Here is a 20015-nt window from a genome sequence, read left to right on the forward strand (position 1 = left end):
AATTATTTTTTTTAAGATTTTATTTATTTATTTATTTGAGGAGAGAGAGAGAGCACGCACAAAGGCAGGGGGAGGGGGAGGGAGGGGGGAGGGGCAGAGGGAGAAGCAGACTCCCCACTGAGCTGGGAGCCCATTGTGGGGCTCCATCCCGGGACCCTGGGATCATGACCTAAGCTGAAGGCAGACACTTAACGACTGAGCCACCCAGGTGCCCCAATAGCTCACTTCTTTACAGAAAGTTTAGACTTCTAGCCTAGAGGTAGAGATTGCTACCACCCCCTTCTTCAAATATTTATGGGGCTGCTATTGATTCAGTCTGGTTCTGCTCTTTCTGATGCAGAACTTGAATACAGTGCTTCCTAAACCTCAGAGACCCTTCAGATCATCTTGTTAGAATGTGAAGTCTGATTCAACAAGTAGGGTGGGGCCTAAGTTTCTGCATCTACAAAAAGCTCCTGGGTGATACAGATGCTACTGGTCCATGAACCTCACTTTCAGTAACAAGGCTTTAATTCAACTCTGAACACTGTACTGGAGCCTCCTCCTGTTCCTTGAATTCCTTCATTCCAAGCTTCTAGCTCCTCTGGTTCTGCTCCTAACAACCAAGCACTATTTTCTTCTTCTTACATGTATGCTTTGAGCTTCAGTTTCTTCCATTCTTTCTATACCAATGGTTTTACCTCTCTCTCTTTTGCTGTTCATCACAATATCCAATATGCTGAGTGAATGAAACTTTCTTGTTTTCTAGGTACTGTTTTTAAATTAGTATTAAAAAAATATATTGGCTAGGAGATGGAATAGACCCAAGTGCTAGATATAATTAATTTTGACTTCTAAATGAGAATTGGTCTTCTAACCTTATGAGTTTGGTATACACTATTGTCTTGCCAGCTAAGGCATGTTCTTGTCTTCTCAAGAATTGTTCTCATAATCTACCTTACTTAAGTTGCCTTTTGACATCTTGGGTTAACCATCTTGTTTCTTTCTAGCCTTTAGGATTTTGTGAGATTGAGTCAGTTCTTAGGATCTCCCAACATCCTCACCCTGGCCCCTTGAATAACTTGTCTCTTCCCAAAATATTGAGAGAAAGGCAGCCAAATATAGGCCAGTCATTTTAGTAGTAATTGATGAGTACCAACCATATCTTACAGAATCTATATCCTGTGATGTGTCCCAGTTCTATCTGTGGTTATCCTCCAAGAAAGATCTTGTACCCAAAAAATAGCATCAAAGTTATAGTTTAATGGAACTAGTAGAGTATAAGCTAGTTCCTTCATTGCACTGGAGCTACTTCTGTTGTTTTCTTTCTTGAGGATGCCTGGCTTTATGAATGCATATATGTGAATCTTAAAAGAAAATCATAGTCTGGAGGCTGGTGGTATAAAATTAGCAAGACTCCAAGGCAGAGAGTGAAAAAATAATTTTCAAAACTTCATAGCCTGAAATTTCAGTTAGCAGCAAATCCCCTTGAGGAAGGAATTTATCTTCATCTCCAAGCCATACCTAATTGCCTCTTTGTCATCCTCTGATTAAAACCAGCAGCAATTCGACCATCTAGGTGTTCTATATATAACAAGGTTTAGATACTGGCTTGGCAGAGCAGTGTGGTTTTTCAAAGGCTAATAAGGTTGAACTTGGCATCATCTATCACTAATTTCTGGCTTTATTCTTGGCTCCCTTTTCATGATCTGCCACATTTAATTTACTGTTTTCTTGCTCCAGATGACACTGATGATGTTGAAAGTCAGTGAGGCAGGTGGGGGTGGGGGTTGGGGGAACTGTGGTTAATAAATATGGTTATAGCAGTCTGGTGTGTATCTGACCTTTATCTTTCAAATAACCTGTGTAAATCCAGACCAGTCAATGAACTCAGATAGATGACTGTGTTAAGGGAGACAATGAATTCGGCAAGCAGATTCTAATACAAGGAAAAATTGATATGGTCGTCCAGTCCACACCAACCAGTTCTGCAGTTTGTCTTAAGAGGCTTCCTTGTGTGATGTTGAGTGACTAAGACTGGTTGCTAATGGGAATGGATGACCAATTTTCTGATAGGGAAGGATGATGAATACTTGATTTCAGAGGTTATTTTCAGAAGAAGGGAGGATGGTGTTAGTGCCGTGAACATCAAGAAATGTGTTATGAGTGTTTTTCTAAAACTGGGTGAAGAAAGCAAAACCTGTATACCATGCCCCAGATGGCTCATAAAGAAAAATTTAAGAACCTGATGCCATCTTTCTTTAATAAGGAAGTTGTTTAGTTCATTACAGCTATCACATTCATACTAATTTCTCTTGACTGTTGTTCCTAGAGTTCTTCCATCCAATTATGCTTCCCAGCACAGCTTTTGGCTTAGGTTTCTATTCTAGTTTTAGCATCTTCTATGCATTGAATAAAGATTACAAGCTCTACTCAAGGTTGTATAGAAACCACCCCTGCCTGATCCAGTCTCCCTCCTTATGATCGAAATAGATTCAGACATGACACAAAAGGAATGCACAGAAAGGTGTCCCTTTTAAGTGTATCAGTTTCTGTCCCCATTTTCCAGTGACTTCTGTTTTTAGACTATTAAAATATGCTCCTAGTTTATTATTATACACAAAGCTATAGACATTTATTAAAGCAAAACTTGCTGTTATGAAAGATGAATCTGTAAATCTCAGTGACAACACAATAGAAGTTTATTTTTTATTCACACAAAGTCCAAAAGGAGGTGGTAGAAGAGAGAGGATGATCCTCACAGTATGTAGGACCCAGACTAACAGAAGCTCTGCCAATTTAACAATGTGGCTTATTGGGGATTACCCTGGTCTTTGAGAGAATCTAGCAGATAAGGGAAGGAAAGAGTAGTGCATGCTGTAGGAAGATTTAGTATGTAGGACAAAAGGACAGATGAAGTCAACTAACTTCAAGTGAGGCTCTGGTTTTAGCTGAATTGTGTACCCAGGAAGAATGAGAAGCAATTTAGTAAATAATTGGCCAGTTATTGGCACATGCCTACTCAACAAAAAGAGATCTTGTCTGGAAGTCAGAAGGATTGAGCTCTACCTAGTTTTGGTTTTGCCACTAACTTAATACATAATCTCTTCATTTGGTTAAACTCTCCTAATGACGGATTTTCATACTGACAATAAACTACAGTGTCTGGTCTCTAAAAAATTTTCTGATGCTAATAGGTTATAAATTTATATTGATAATTACAAAAAAGAAAGGAAGATCAATAGATAGCAAAAGGCAATTGTTTTTAGTTGTTGGTTACTATTATTTTTTTTGTCCTATATCTTAAAATTGATCTTGGATGATACTTTATACCTACCCAAAGCATTTCAAATCTCCCTATATATTATTGGATATGTCCCTATTATTTGGGTTGTGTACAGTCTAAATGCAGTTTTAGCTTATCTCAATTTATTGATCTCTTTTCCATTTTGGTTAAGTTCCTGAGCAACATATCCATAAGAATGGGAAATGAACTCCAGAATGTAAATAAAGATTCTAATATGAGATGGGGAACACAGGTAATTACTAATTTAGATAATTTTAACAAGGTAGCTATTTTCCTCCATCATCATATGCATATTTTTTCTGGAAAAAATTATAAAATTTAATTCATAAGATGTAGTCACTACTTCCTTACTCCTAGCCACTCATTAACACCCAATAATTTGTTTATGTAACCATCACTTAAGTATTAATTGTTCCCACTTCTTCAACTCTTCTGCCATAAATTTTCAGGTCCATGAAAATAAATCTACACTATACATTCTTCCAAATCACTGTCATAAATTGTCAAATATTCTATTGCCTGATGATTATTTTCAAGTTAATATCTCACAAACCCTTCAAATTCAGCATATTAACAAGAAATTTGTCATTAATTCATTATACATTAATTAATTCAAGAAATACTCAACATAGTTTTTTGGTTTGGGCCATGAAACAGTAACCAAGATCAGACTTACTCTTCTGCCATTAGAAACAAAAAAAAAATAAGCAAATATACAAAAACAAATTTGTCAAATGGTGCATGGCTATGATCCCAGAGAGAAGGAAAACAAATAGGGTCAGCCCTCAGAATGTCCCATCTTTATATTGAGGGCATTTTTCTGGACCCTGTATGAGGGAAGGAAACATAAACAGAACTGAAGAGTTTTGCTAAGTTGAGTGGGTAGAGACTTTCCACGAGGGAAGCTGAGGTGGATGACATTTGTGGGACAGAGTACCAAAGAAGGGAAATATATGCAGAAAAGGCTTCAGAAATTTTTATAAATTGTCTTCTTGATTATCTGTCTGGAATATAATCTGCACATTTATAAGTAGAAATTCCATGAGTCAGAAAAAGAACAATTTTTTTGAGGTTACAAATTAAACAATTCTCAGAGTTTCCATAGTGTTGGGAGATGTCTGAATTCTCTCTGGCTAGAGAAGATAAACAACACTAATGATACTGCATAATACATAGAAATACTAAATAAATAAATAAATAAATAAATAAATAAATAAATAAGTAAGTAATTTATTAGCAGTCTGGCTAAAATAGTACTAGGTAAAGGCTACACTAAACCCATTTTAACAGAGATTAAAACAAGAATAGGTCAACCTAATCCACAAATAACTTAATCTTCTGATTAAGGAAACTTCAGCACTCTTTAAAGGGACACATCGAATTCCAGATACTCAACAACAGAACAACACAATGTCTAGCACCCAATAAAAAGTATTAGACATTCAAAGAAGCAGCAAATTGTGACTCACAAGTAGTTAACATTCAGTCATTAGAAACAGTAATGGGGTTAGCAGATGAAGAATTTAAAATAATTATAAGGATTATAATATGCTCAGAGATTTTTAAGGGCTTATTTTTAGAGCACTTTAAGGTTTATAGCAAAATTAAGAGGAAGGTATAGAGATTTCTCATATTCTCTCTGCCCCCACACCTATATAGTCTCTCCTATTTTCCTCCAGCAGAGTGGTACATTTGTTACAACTGATAAACCTAGACTGACATATCATAATCATCCAAAGACCACAGTTAGATTACAATTAACTATTAGTGTTGTACATTCTGTGGGGTTGGACAAATGTATAATTACATGTATCCGTAATTATGGAATGATACAGTTATTTTTGCTGCCCTAAAAATCCTCTGTGCTCCACAAGTTTATCCCTCCCTTCCCTCCCCGACCATTGATGATTTTACTGGGTCTATAGTTTTGCCTTTTTCATAATGTCTTATAATTGAAACCATACAGTATGTAGCCTTTTCAGATTGACTTCTTTCACTTAGTAATATACACTTAAGTTTCCTCAGTGTCTTTTCATGGCTTGATAGCCCATTTCTTTTTGATGCTTAATAATATTCTATTGTCTGGGTGTACCACAGTTTATATATTCACCTACCGAAGGACACCTTGCTTGCTTCCAAGTTTTAGCAATTATGAATAAAGTTTCTATAAACATCTATGTGCAGGCTTTTGTGTGGACATGAGTTTTCAACTCTTTTGGGCAAATTCCAAGGAACTGATTATTGCTGAATTGTATGGTGAGAGTATATTTAGGTTTGTAAAACAAAACAAAGCAAACAAAAAACAGTCAAAATGTATTCCAAAGTGGCTATACCATTCTACATTCCCACTGGCAATGTACAAGAGTTCCTGTTGCTCTACTTTTTCATTAGCATTTTGTGTTTTCAGTGTTTTGAATTTTAGCTACTTTAATAGGTCAAAATTGTGGTATCTTATTGTCATAGTGGTATCTTATTGTTGTTTTCATTTGCATTTCCCTGAGGACAAATGATGTTGACCATCTTTCCCATGGTTCTTTGCTATCTATATAATTTCTTTGATAAGGTGTCTGTTAAGGACTTTGACCCATTTTAAAAATCAGATTGTTTTCTTATTTTTTGTTTTTAAGAATTTTTTGTATATTTTAGATAAAGGTGTTCTTTATCAGATGTGTCTTTTTGTAAATATTTTCCACCAGTCTGTGTCTCGTCTGCTCATATCCCTGACATTATCTTTCATAGAACAGAAGTTTTTAATTTTAATGAAATCCAACTTTTAACTAATTATTTCATAGATCATACCTTTGATGTTGTATCTAAAAAGTTATCATACCAAAGATCATTTAGGTTTTCTCCTTTGTTATCTTTTAGGAGTTTTACAGTATTGTCTTTTACATTTAAGTCTGTGATCCATTTTGAGTTAATTTTTGGGAATTATATAAGATCTAGATTCATTTTTTTTCCTTTTTTGAATGTGGATGTCCAGTTGATCCAGCACCTTTTGTTGAAAATACTATCTTTGCTTCATTGTATTGGCTTTGTTCCTTTGTCAAAGATCAGTTGACCCTATTTGTGAGGTTGCCCATATTTATTATTTGAATATATTTATTTCTATGCTCTCTATTCTGTTACATTGATCTATTTGTCTATTTTTTCCATCAATACCACACTATCACAATTATTGTAGTTTTTTGATAAGTCTTGAAGTCAGACAGTATCAGTCCTTCAATATTGTGTTGACTGTTCTGGGTCTTTTGCCTTTCTATGTAAATTATAGAATTAGTTTGTCAATATCCACAAAATATCTTGCTCGAATTTTGGTTGGGATTATATTGAATCTATGATCAAGTGGGAAGAACTAATGTCTTGACATTACTGAATCTTCCTACCCATGAACATGGAGTAACTCCCCATTTATGTAGTTCTTATTTGACTTTATTCATCAGACTTTTGTAGTTCTCATTATATAGATTTTTTAAAAAAATATTTTCTTAGATTTATACCTAAGTATTTTATTTTTGGGGTGCTAATGTAAATGGTATCATGTCTTTAATTTCAAATTCTGCTTCTTTATTGCTGGTATATAGAAAAGTGATTGACTTTTGTATATTAACCTTGTGTCCTGCAATTTTGCTACAGTTCCAGGAGTTTAACAAGTCTATTCTTTCAGACTTTCTATATAGACAAATATGTAGTCTGTGAATAAAGAATGTTTTATTCCTTTCTTCCAAGTGTGTATACCTTTAATTTCCTTTTCTTGTCTTATTGTATTAGCTAGAACTTCCAGTATAATGTTTGAAAGGAATGGTGAGAAGGGACATCCTTGCCTTGTACCTGATCTTGGTGAGAAAGATTTTAGTTTTGCACCATGAAGTATAATATTTTTTAACAAGTTGAAGAAGTTTCCTCTATTCTTAGTTTGCTAAGAGGTTTTATCACGAATCAATGTTGGATATTGTTTTTTTTTTTTTTTTAAAGATTTTATTTATTTATTTGACAGGGAGAGAGACACAGCAAGGGAACACAAGCAGGGGGAGCGGGAGAGGGAGAAGCAGGCTTCCCGCTGAGCAAGGAGCCCGATGTGGGGCTCGATCCCAGGACCCTGGGATCATGACCTGAGCCGAAGGCAGATGCTTAACGACTGAGCCACCCAGGCGCCCCAGTGTTGGATATTGTTAAATGCCTTTTCTGTGTCTATTGACATGATCATATGATTTTTTTTTATTTAGCTTATTGATGTGGTGGATTACATTAATTGAGTTTCAAATTTTGAACTAGTTTTGCATGCCTGGAATAAAAGTCACTTGGTCATGGTGTATGATTTTTTTTTTTTTTTTTTACATTTTTAGATTCAATATATTTTGTTGAGTTTATTTTAGATCTTTCTTTTTCTTAAATGTTGGCATTGATTGCTAGGAATATCCCTCTTAGGCCTATTTGGATGTATTCCGTAAGTTTAGGTACATGTATTTCCATTTCTGTTTGTCTCAATATGTCTTATTTCCCTTTTGATTTCTTTCACCCATTGGGTTGTTCAGATGGTTCAACCTCCACATATTTGTGAATTGTCCAGGTTTCTTCTTGTTATGGATTTCTAGTTTTATACCATTGTCATTGGAAGATATTTGATGTAATTTCAATCTTCTTTTTTCTTTTTTAAATTAAATTAAATTAAATTTTAATTTTTAATTTAATTTAATTTTTAATTTAAACTCAGTTAGCCAAGTTTGTGTGCTTTGTGTGTTTGAGAAAATGTGTATTCTGCTTCTGTTGAATGAAATATTCTTTATGTGTTAAGGTCCATTTGGTCTAAAGGCTAGGTTCTAATGGTTCCTTATAGTCTTTCTGTCTGGATGATCCATCCATTGTTGAAAGTGGGGGTGTTGAAGTCTTTTACTATTTTTGTATTGCTGTCTCTTTTTCCCTTCAGATCTGTCAATAATAGATCAATATATTTTGGTGCTCCATTGTTAGGTTCATATACATTCACTACTGTTATTTCCTCTTGTTGAATCAATCCTTTTATAATTATATAATGACTTTCTTTATCTCTTATTACAGTTTTGACTTAAAGCCTATTTAGTCTAATATAAGTACAGCTAACTTTGTTCTCTTTTGGCTTCCATTTGTATGGGTTATCTTTTTTCTACCCCTTTACTTTGAGCCTATTTGTATCCTAAAGCTGAAGTGAGTGTCTTGTAGGCCGCATATAGTTGGTTCTGTTTATCTTATTTTATTTTATTATATTATTTTACATTTAATCACTCTATGTCTTTTGATTGAAGAAGGTAGTCCATTTACATTTAAAATAATTATTAATAGGTAAATACTATGCCACTTTGCTTATTGTTTTATAGATCCTTTATTTTCTTTCATTGTCTCTTGTTGTTTTCTTTTGTAATTCGATCATTTCCTATAGTGGTATGTTTTCATTCTTTTCTCTATCATTTATGTATCTTGTATGGGTTTTTGCTTTGTGTTTTCCACAAGGCTTACATAAAACATGTTTATAACAGTCTATTTTAAGCTAATAAAGACTTAATTTTTTTGCATACAAAAGCTCAACAGTTTCACTCCACCATACACTTTATGTGTTTGATGTCACAATTTATGTATATTTATACTGTATATCCATTAACAAATTAATGTTACTATAGCTATTTTTAATCTTTTGTTTCTTAAACTTTATGATAGAGTTATAAGTCATATACATATTATCATTACAATATTAGTGTATTCTGAATTTAACCAGATATTTACCTTTACCAGTGAGTTTTATACTTTCATACGATTTCTTGTTACTAGTTAGTATTTTTTTATTTACAGCCTGAATAACTCCCTTTAGCATTTTTTGTAAGTCAGCTCTAGTGGTGATAAATTCTTTCATCTTTTGCTTGTCTAGGACTGTTTTCATCTCTCTTTTAATTCTGAAGGATAGCTTTGTCAGACAAAGTATTTTTGATTGGTAGTTTTTTTTCTTTAGCAGTTTGAGCATATCATCTCAAAGGTTTCTGCTGATAAATTCACTTATGGTCTTGTGTGGTTTCCTTGCATCTGATGAGGTTCTCTTCTCTTGATGCTTTCAAAATTTTAATTTTGTCTTTTGAATTTTATTTTTAATTGAAATATCGTTGACATACAGTATTATATTAGTTTCATGTGTACAACATAATGATTCAAGAATTGTGTACTTACAAAAAAAAAAAAGAATTGTATACATTGCAAAATGCTTACTACAATAAGTGTTTTTACCACCTGTCACCATACAAAGTTATTACAATATTATCAGCTATACTTTCTATGCTGTACTTTTTATCCCCATGACTTATTTATTTTATAATTGGAAGTTTGTACCAATCTCCTTCACCTATTTTGTGTGTCCCTACACCACCCCTCTCTGGAAACCGCCAGTTTTTTCTCTTTATTTATAAGTCTGTTTCTGGGTTTTTTGTTTTGTTTTGTTTCGTAGATTCCAGATATAAGTGAAATTTCACTCATATGCTATTTTTCTTTCTCTCTCTGACTTATTTCATTTAGCATAGTACCCTTTCAGTCCATCCATGTTGTTGCAAATGACAAGACTTTCTTCTTTTTATAGCTGAGTGATATTCCATTTTGTGTATATGCCCCATCTTTTTATCCATTTATCTATCAATGGATACTTAGGTTGTTCCATATCTTGACTATTGTAAATAATGTTGTAATAAGCATTGGAGTGCATGTATCTATTCTAATTAGTTTTTTCCCCCTTTGGATAAATAGCCAGAAGTAGAAATATGGGATCATATGGTGTTTCTATTTTTAATTGTTTGAGGAACTTCCATACCATTTTCCATAGTGGCTGCACTACAATATATATATATATATATATATATATTTTTTTTTTATATATATATATATATAAATATTCCTGTTGAACACAGATGCAAACATTCTCAACAAAATATTCAAAATTGATTTATAAAATATGTTATAATTAATGATCATTCATCATGATCAAGTGGCATTTATTCCAGGGATGCAAGAATGGTTCAACATTTGCAAGTCAATCAATATCATATACCACATTAACAAAGTGAAGGTTGAAAATCATGATTATTTCAATAGATGCAGAAAAAGCATTTGACAAAACTCAACATGCATTCATGATAAAACCTGTCAAAACAAAGGTGTAGAGGAAAAATGCCTCAACATAATAAAGGCCATATATGAAAAACCCACAGCTAACATTATTCTTAATGGTGAAAACCTAAAAGCATTTCTGTAAGATCAGAAACAATACAAGGGTGTCCATTCTCACGACTTTTATTCAACATAGTAGTGGAGGTCCAGACCACAGCAATCAGACAAGTAAAGACATCAAAATTGCTAAGAAAGAAGTAAAACTGTTGCTATTTTTAGATGACATGATCTTATAATAAAAATACTTAAGTTTTTTTAATCAAAACTATTAGTACTAATAAATGAATTCAGTAAATTTATAGGATAAAATACAGAAATCTGTTGTATTTCTGCACATCAATAAAAATTAGCAAAAAGAAATTAAGAAATCTCTTTCTTTGATTTTTAACAGTTTTATTATAATGTGTCTTGGTGTAGTCTTTTTTGGATTGAACCTGATTGGGGGTTTTTGTGCCTTATGTAATTGGATGTCCGTATCTTTCTCAAAAGCTGGGAAATGTTCAGCCATTAATTTCTAAATGAGCTTTCTGCCCCTTTCTCTCTCTGTTCTAGTATTTTCATAATATGTATATTGTTTTGCTTGGTAATGTCCTATAAGTCCTGTAGGCTTTCTTCACTTCTTTTAGTTCTTTTTTCTTTTGTCTTCTTTGAGAAGAAGAATCTTTCCAGATTTTATTCACTTTTTAAAGATTTTATTTATTCTTTTGATAGAGAAAGAGAGAGCAAGCAGGGAGGAAAGGCAGAGGGAGAGGGAGAAGCAGATTCCCTGCTGAGCTGGGAGTCTGATGTGGGACTTGATCCCAGGACCTGGGCATCATGACCTGAGCTGAAGGTAGATGTTTAACCATCTAAGCCACCTAGGCACCCCCACTTATTTTGATAAAAAAAGAATTTTACCTGCAGTGGGGAGCTGCTGGAGTGTGTTGTGGCCCTGGGTCTATTGATATGGGGAACAAAGTGCAGGAGTGGTGGAGGCTTTCAGCCCAGGATGTATAGTGTCTCATTAGGTCAGGTATCTGGTGTCTATGACACCAACAATTTATGATCTTTGGGGGAAAGAGCTGCAGGAGTTCTGTGGTGGCCACAAGAGGTGTTGAGGTTTCAGCTGCACCTTTAGGTCCAACAGCATGGGGCCAGGGTAGGTGTGGTGGTGTCCAGTCCTGTGGTGTGCATATATTCACCTGCAGGGTCTTTGTGGTGGCAGGGGCTGGCTGCAGGCACATATACAGTGGCAAGGGCCTGGACTAGCCACAGGGGTAGGGCCAACTGCAGGCACATGGACAGCTATGTGAATCTGGGTTGTCAGCCTTCCGTTGCATGGCTATAGGGACTAGTCAGAGTCCTGTCATGGCAGTGGGGGCTGGTGATGGAAGTCAGGTTTGGGTTGATGCCTGAGCAGCTAAGGCCTACCCTGTTGGTGTGCACCCATGCAGCTGTAGTCGTGACTCATAAGCACAGGCATGGCAGTGGAGGTATATCAGAGTCTGGCCAGCAGTGTATAGGTTTGTTGGTTGCAGGGGTTAGCTGTAAGTGTTAGCCTGTTACAAGAGTTGGGATCATTTCCCAGTGCATGAGCAGCTGCAATGGCCTTGTCTGTCAGTGTGCATTCATGTAGCTACAGAGGCTAGTTGTGAATGTGTACATGCTATCGGAAGTCCATGATTGGAATTGAGGCCAGCCTTATTCAGGTGACAGTTGCAGTATCTAGCTATGGGTGCACACAGAGCCAGTGGCAGGAATTGGGGCAGGATCCAGGCTTGCAAGCAGTTGCAGGGGCCTTTGCTGTGAGCATGCACTTTGTGGCTGCAGAGACTAACTGTGAGTATGTACATGACATTGGAAGCCAGTGGCAGAAGTCAGGGCTGCTGGCATATAGGTGCACAGCTGCAGAAGCTAACTTTGGGTATGCATGGTAGTGCTCATCAGTGACAGAGCTGGGGCTGGCTCTGGGGTCCAAGCAACTTGGGTACCTGGGCTATTGGTGTGCACTTGTTTGGCTGCTGGGACAACCATAGGCACACATAAGGTGGTAGGCATCAGCGACAGAGCACTGTGCTGTCATTATACACACTTGCAGCCATTTAGGCTAGGTTTGACTACTAGTGTGGATCCTGGGGCCCAGGAAATCCACAACAGTGCTGCCTGGGGTGGCTCCAATGTGGGAGGGTGGGAGTCAAGAAGATCTCAGGCAGCTGGAATCTGAGATTTCAGTATATCGTGGGATCATCAGTTGTAAACTCTGAAGAGGGTCTGTAGCAGCTATGCTGGTTGTTGGTTTCCTCAGTGGCAAATGCTACTAGGGTCTTCTGTGGAACAGTCTCCTGGGGTTCATGATGGGGTCAGTTATGTTAACTATGGGCCTTCCAGGGTAAGTGAGAGCTACTGAGATCTATAGTACAGGCCACTGGGAACTGTAGTTGTTCCTGCCACAAAGCTAATACTGGTAAACTCTGAATTTTTCCTTGTTCTTATCCATTTCTAGACCTCTCAGCTCTGTTGAGCTCTTGGTGGGGTAAAACTGAAGAAGGTTCTTTGTGCAATGCACCAAAAGGCTGGGAAACCTGGTCTCTCACTCTGCTCTCCTTTTCCCAGTGAGGGGAAATCTCTCAGGCTGGGGAATTCCCTCTTGGCTCTGAGCAGTGCCAGCTTGGGGAATGGGAGGATTTAAGCAAAATGAAAATGTTCTGGGGTACCTGGGTGGCTCAGTCATTAAGCAGCTGCCTTCAGCTCAGGTCATGATCCCCAAGTCCTGGGATGGAGCCCCATGTCGAGCTCTCTGCTCAGTGGGGAGTCTTCTTCTCCGTCTCCCTCTGCTGCTCGCCCTCACTCATGCTCTCTCTCTCTTTGACAAATAAATAAATAAAATCTTTAAAAAAAAGAAAGAAATTGTTCTCCTACCCTTATTCTGCTGTTATTTTGTTTTTATGCTCCAATGTGTTCTGATGCTTTTTAAGTGGACTCTTGAGCTCCCCAGAGCTACTTTTGCTCATAGATAGCTGTCAAATTTTTCTTTATGGTGGGGATTAAGGTTGAGGTCTCCTACTTTGCCAACTTGGTGATGTCATTCTCTTCTTCCATGTTGAAGGATAATTTTGTAGAGTACAGAATTCTAGGTTGGTGGGTTTTTAAAGTTTTTTTTTCCTCTCTCAACATTTTAAATATTTCTCTCCACTCTCTTCTTGCTTACATGGTTTCCGAGAAGTCAGATGTATTTCTTATCTTGTTCTTCTATATATAAATTGTTTTTTTCACCTGGCTTCCTTTAAGATTTTTTTTTCTTTTTAATTTCTGATTTTCTGTAGTGAAAGCAATATGCCTAGGTATATTTTTTTGGCTTTTATTCTACTTTATGTTCTCTGAACTTCCTGGATCTGTCATTTTGTGTCTGACATTAATCTGGGAAAATTAACAGCTATTATTGTTTCAATTTTTGTTTGTTTGTTTCTTCCTTTCTCTCTTCTTCTGGTATTATTATTACACATATGTTATACCTTTTTGTAGTTGTCCCACAGTCCTTGGATATTTTGTTTCTTTTTTCTTTCTTTTTCTCTTTCTTTCTTTCTTTCTTTCTTTCTTTCTTTCTTTCTTTCTTTCTTTCTTTTTTTGTCTTTGTTCTCTTTGCTCTTTCGTTTTGGAGGTTTGTATTGATACATCTTTCAGTTCAAGGATTTTGTATTCAGTCATATTTATTTTACTAATAAGCCTATCAAAGGCATTCTTCATTTCTGGTACATGTTTTTTATCTCTAGCATTTCTTTTCAGTTCTTTCTTAGGATTTCCATAGCTTAGCTTACATTGTTCATCTGTTCTGGCATGCCTTCTACATTATCCATTAGAGTTCTTAGAGTATTAATCATGATTGTTTTAAATGCCCAGTCTGATCATTTAAACAGTCTGACATGTTTTTTTTCTAATGTTTTGTCTGTCCCTTCAAACTGTAATTTTTCCTTTTGGTATGGCTTGCTACTTTTTTCCTGATAGATGGACATGCTGTGCTGGGTAAAAGGAATTCTATAAATAGGCCTTTACTAATGGTTTGGTGAGATATGCAGGAGGGGAAATGTTTTGTTGACCTATGATTATAATTCTAAACTGTGAGCTTCACAGAGTTTCTCAATGTTTTATCCTCTTTAAGTGGGACAGAATGGCTAGAGTGGGCTGGAGTTGAGTGTTTCCCTTGGAGTTGGGTGTTTCCCTTTTCCAGATCTGTTAGGCTCTGGTTAACTCATTTCCCTTGAGAGCAGCCTTCATTAAGAACAGCCTGGTGATGGGTATTAAAGAGGGCATGTATTGAATGGAGCACTGGGTGTTATACGCAATGAATCATGGAACACTACATCAAAAACTAATGATGTAATGTATGGTGATTAACATAACATAATAAAAAAAAGAAAAAGAAAAAAACAAAAAAAGAACAGAGTTATCTAGCTTGCCTTTTCCTCGCTCCCTCCTGGAAGGACAAAGGGATGTTTCTCTAACATTTACTGTGGGAACCTGGTAGAGATTCTGGAGGTAAATCTCACAATATTGTGCAGGTCCCCCTATGTTTGGGTTCCCTTGGATTTTTAAACTTTCAATCTTGTCCACATTTTAGCCTCCAGCAACTTACCAATTACAGTTTCATTTTTCCTATCCAGGTACTGGTTTCCACAGTGGTTTACACTTGTGAGTCTAAGTTGGTAAGCCTTGGCTCCTTGTGTTCACCTGTCTCTCCAGTCTTGGGGGCAGTGGCTTTGTTCTCTGTCTTCCCTTCTCTTGCAGATTTAAGGAGTGTATTGATTTTGCAGTTAGTTTAGCTTTTGCTTGCTAGAATGTTATGGTGAGTTCCAAATTTTTTGCATGCAGAACCATCTGCTTAGAGATTTAAAAACAAACATGAACATAAAAAGAAACAAAATAGAAGATATCTGAAAGTGAAAAATAGTGATTAAATGCTTTTCTGAAATTCAAATTATAAATTATGGAGAAAAATATATTAAATGCTACAAATAAGAATGTCAGTGAATTTGGAGACATAGGAATGCATTTTATGCAAAAATGCAACACAGTGGAAAAATAATAATAATAAAAAAACAGAAATTGGTAAAACAGAGAAAAAAACATGAGAAAATGGAATACTTCAATAACACAATAAACCAACCTGATCTACTTGATATTTATAGAACACTATAACACAGAAACACAGAAAAACATCTTTTCAAGTGAATATGGGAAATTCACCAAGATAGATAATGTACTGGTACACAAAAGAAGTCAAACAAATTTAATATGATTGAAGTCACGTGAAATATATTTTCTGATTACAGAAAAATTAAAAGATAAATGAATAACAGAAATATATCTAGAAAATCCCCCAGTAGGTAGACATTAAACAATGCAATCCTAAGCAATTCAAGGGTGAAAGAATTAGAAAATAGTATGAACTAAACGAAAATAAAAACAAAGCAAATCCAAATTTGTAAGATGCAGGTAATGTAGTGCTTAGAGATAAATGTATAGCTCTAAACAACTATTAAAAAGATAAATCTGAGATCAATGAGCAAAATTTCAGTCTCAAATAACTAGAAAAAGACTTTCCATTTTGGCTTAGGACAGGTTCTCAGGGTCGTGGGATCAAATCCCACATCAGGCTCACCCTCAGCAGGAAGTCGGCTTAGGATTCTCTCCCTCTCCCTCTGCCCCTCCCCTGGCTAACTCTCCCCCTCTCTCTAAAAATAAATAAATAAGTCTTACAAAAATGTTAAAAAATAATAAAAAGATCAACAGAAATGATGAGCCTTTAGCTACATTCATAAGGCTAACTCTCCCCCCCAAAATAAATAAATATTACAAAAAAGTTAAAAAAATAATAAAAAGATCAACAGAAATGATGAGCCTTTAGCATACATTCATAAGACAAATCTTTATTATTATCAGGAATAAAAGAGGAATCATCACATCACACAGTACAAACATTAAAGGACAGTAAGGGGTTGCTATGAACAACTAAATGCCAGGAACGTATTATAACAATGTAATGGAAAAGTGTTTTGAAAGACAAAATTACCAAAATTAAACAGGAAGGAATAGAAAATCTGAGCAGCACAGCATCTATTAAAAAATTGAGTTTGTATTTAAAGGTCTTTCCACGAAGAATATCCAGTCTCTGCTGGATCAAGTTTGGTCAAGTTTGTCAGACTTGTTAAAAAAAATACTACAGGAGGATTTTCAGAAGACAGAGAGATAGAGCAGGGAAGAAAACTTCCCAAGCAAGGCATTTTGTAGGCCAGTATTACTTTAATGCCAAAACTAGACAAAGACATTAGAAGATAAATTATAGAAGAGCTATTATACACACAAATATATTGTACTCCTAAGCTGGGAAGCTAAATGCTTTTAACATGTCAATTACTGTCAAACTGAACTCTGTTTCCAACAGAATACTAATTATAATCCAGTTTTTGTTGTTGTTGTTGTTAAAATTTGACTGACCTAAAGTAGATACAAAAATCCCTGCATATTAAATTGATTTCCTAGGGCTGCCATAAGTCCACAACCTGGGTTGTTTAAAACAACACAAATTTATGCTCTTCAGTTCTAGAGGTTGGAATTCTGAGATCAAGGTGTTTGGAGCTCTATGTTTCTTCTAGGACTCTGGGTAGAACCCTTCCATGCCTCTTCCTAGTTCTTGGTTGTGGCCAATAATCCTTAGTGTCTGGGCTTACAGCTTCATCAGTCTAGTCTCTGTATCCATCGTGACATAGCCATTTTCAAATCATCTTCTCTCTGTTTGTGTCCAAATTTCCCCTTTTTATAAGAATACCATTCATATTGGATTAGGGTGCACCCTAATGACCTCAAAATAGCTTAATCATCTCCCTGCACATTTTCAGACCACAATGCTTTGAAACTAGAACTCAATCACAAGACGAAAGTTGGAAAGAACTCAAATACATGGAGGCTAAAGAGCATCCTACTAAAGAATGAATGGGTCAACCAGGAAATTAAAGAAGAATTTAAAAAATTCATGGAAACAAATGAAAATGAAAACACAACTGTTCAAAATCTTTGGGATGCAGCAAAGGCAGTCCTGAGAGGAAAGTATATAGCAATACAAGCCTTTCTCAAGAAACAAGAAAGGTCTCAAACACACAACCTAACCCTACACCTAAAGGAGCTGGAGAGAGAACAGCAAATAAAGCCTAAACCCAGCAGGAGAAGAGAAATAATAAAGATCAGAGCAGAAATCAATGAAATAGAAACCAAAAGAACAGTAGAACAGATCAACGAAACTAGGAGCTGGTTCTTTGAAAGAACTAAGAAGATTGATAAACCCCTGGCCAGACTTACTAAAAAGAAAAGAGAAATGACCCAAATCAACAAAATCATGAATGAAAGAGGAGAGATCACAACCAACACCAAAGAAATACAAACAATTATAAGAACACATTGTGAGCAACTATATGTCAGCAAATTAGATAACCTGGAAGAAATGGATGCATTCCTAGCGATGTATCAACTACCAAAACTGAACCAGGAAAAAATAGAAAACCTGAACAGACCTATAACCACTAAGGAAATTGAAGCAGTCATCAAAAGTCATCCAAAAACCAAAGCCCAAGGCCAGATGGCTTCCCAGGGGAATTCTACCAAACATTTAAAGAAGAATTAATACCTATTCTTCTGAAACTGTTCCAAAAAATAGAAATGGAAGGAAAACTTCTAAACTTGTTTTATGAGGCCACCATTACCTGGATCCCAAAACCAGACAAAGACCCCATCAAAAAGGAGAATTACAGACCAATATCCCTGATGAACACGGATGTAAAAATTCCCACCAAAATACTAGCCAATAGGATCCAACAGTACATTAAAAGGATTATTCACCACGACCAAGTGGGATTTATCCCTGGGCTGCAAGTTTGGTTCAACATCCACAAGTCAATCAATGTGATACAATACATTAATAAAAGAAAGAACAAGAACCATATGATCCTCTCAATAGATGCAGAAAAAACATTGGACAAAGTACAGCATCCTTTCTTGATAAAAACTCTTCAGAGTATAAGCATCTCAATATCATAAAAGCCATCTATGAAAAACCCACAGTGAATATCATTCTCAATGGGGAAAAACTGAAAGCTTTCCCCCTAACGTCAGGAACATGGCAGGGATGTCCACTATCACCACTGCTATTCAACATAGTATTAGAAGTCCTAGCCACAGCACTCAGACAACAAAAAAAATCAAAGGCATCCAAATCAGCAAAGAAGTCAAACTCTCACTGTTTGCAGATGATATGATACGTTATGTGGAAAACCCAAAAGACTCCATCCCAAACTGCTACAACTCATACAGGAATTCAGTCAAGTGGCAGGATATAAAATCAATGCACAGAAATCAGTGGCATTCCTATACACCAACAACAAGACAGAAGAAAGAGAAATTAAGGAGTCGATCCCATTTACAATTGCACCCAAAAGCATACCTAGGAATAAATCTAACCAAAGAGGCAAAGAATCTGTACTCAGAAAACTATAAAATACTCATGAAAGAAATTGAGGAAGACACAAAGAAATGGAAAAACGTTCCATGCTCATGGATTGGAAGAACAAATATTGTGAAGATGTCAATGCTACCTAGAGCAATCTACACATTTAAAACAATCCCTATCAAAATACCATCCACTTTTTTCAAAGAAATGGAACAAATAATCCTAAAATTTGTATAGAACCACAAAAGATGCTGGATAGCCAGAGGAATGTTGAAAAAGAAAAGCAAAGCTGGCGGCATCACAATTCCGGACTTCCAGCACTTTTACAAAGCTGTCATCATCAAGACAGTATGGTGCTGGCATAAAAACAGACACATAGATCAATGGAACAGAATAGAGAGCCCAGAAATGGATCCTCAACTCTATGGTCAACTCATTTTCGACAAAGCAGGAAAGAATGTCCAATGGAAAAAGGACAGTCTCTTCAACAAATGGTGTTGGGAAAATTGGACAGCCACATGCAGAAGAATGAAACTGGACCATTTCCTTACACCACACACAAAAATAGACTCCAAATGGTTGAAAGACCTCCATGTGAGACAGGAGTCCATCAAAATCCCAAAGGAGAACACAGGCAGCAACCTCTTCGACCTCAGCCTCATCAACTTCTTCCTAGAAACATTGCCAAAGGCAAGGGAAGCAAGGGCAAAAATGAACTATTGGGACTTCATCAAGATAAAAAGCTTTTGCACAGTAAAGGAAACAGTCAACAAAACCAAAAGACAACCGACAGAATGGGAGAAGATATTTGCAAATGACATATCAGATAAAGGGCTAGTATCCAAAATCTATAAAGAACTTTTCAAACTCAAGACCCAAAGAACAAATGATCCAATCAAGAAATGGGCAGAAGACATGAACAGACATTTTTCCAAAGAAGACATCCAAACGGCCAACAGACACATGAAAAAGTGCTCAATATCCCTTGGCATCAGGGAAATCCAAATCAAAACCTCAATGAGATACCACCTCAAACCAGTCAGAATGGCTAAAATTAACAAGTCAGGAAATGACAGA

The 20015-nt window shown here is 36.0% G+C and overlaps 1 long non-coding RNA gene across 2 annotated transcripts in view; it reads left to right on the top strand.

The window, feature by feature from the left end:
• LOC144381604 (uncharacterized) overlaps positions 1–17601 on the top strand; it is a 178212-nt gene extending 160611 nt beyond the window's left edge. Inside the window, exons 3-4 of one of the 2 annotated variants that reach the window (XR_013447078.1) lie at positions 15103–15144; positions 17338–17601. This is a non-coding gene — a long non-coding RNA (uncharacterized LOC144381604). The remainder of the gene's footprint in view (positions 1–15102; positions 15145–17337) is intronic. The other variant, XR_013447077.1, reaches the window with a different exon arrangement.
• The last annotated feature ends 2414 nt before the right edge of the window (positions 17602–20015 follow it).

The sequence above is a fragment of the Halichoerus grypus genome, chromosome 4 (genome assembly GCF_964656455.1).
Source record: "Halichoerus grypus chromosome 4, mHalGry1.hap1.1, whole genome shotgun sequence".
Classification (NCBI taxonomy): domain Eukaryota; kingdom Metazoa; phylum Chordata; class Mammalia; order Carnivora; family Phocidae; genus Halichoerus; species Halichoerus grypus.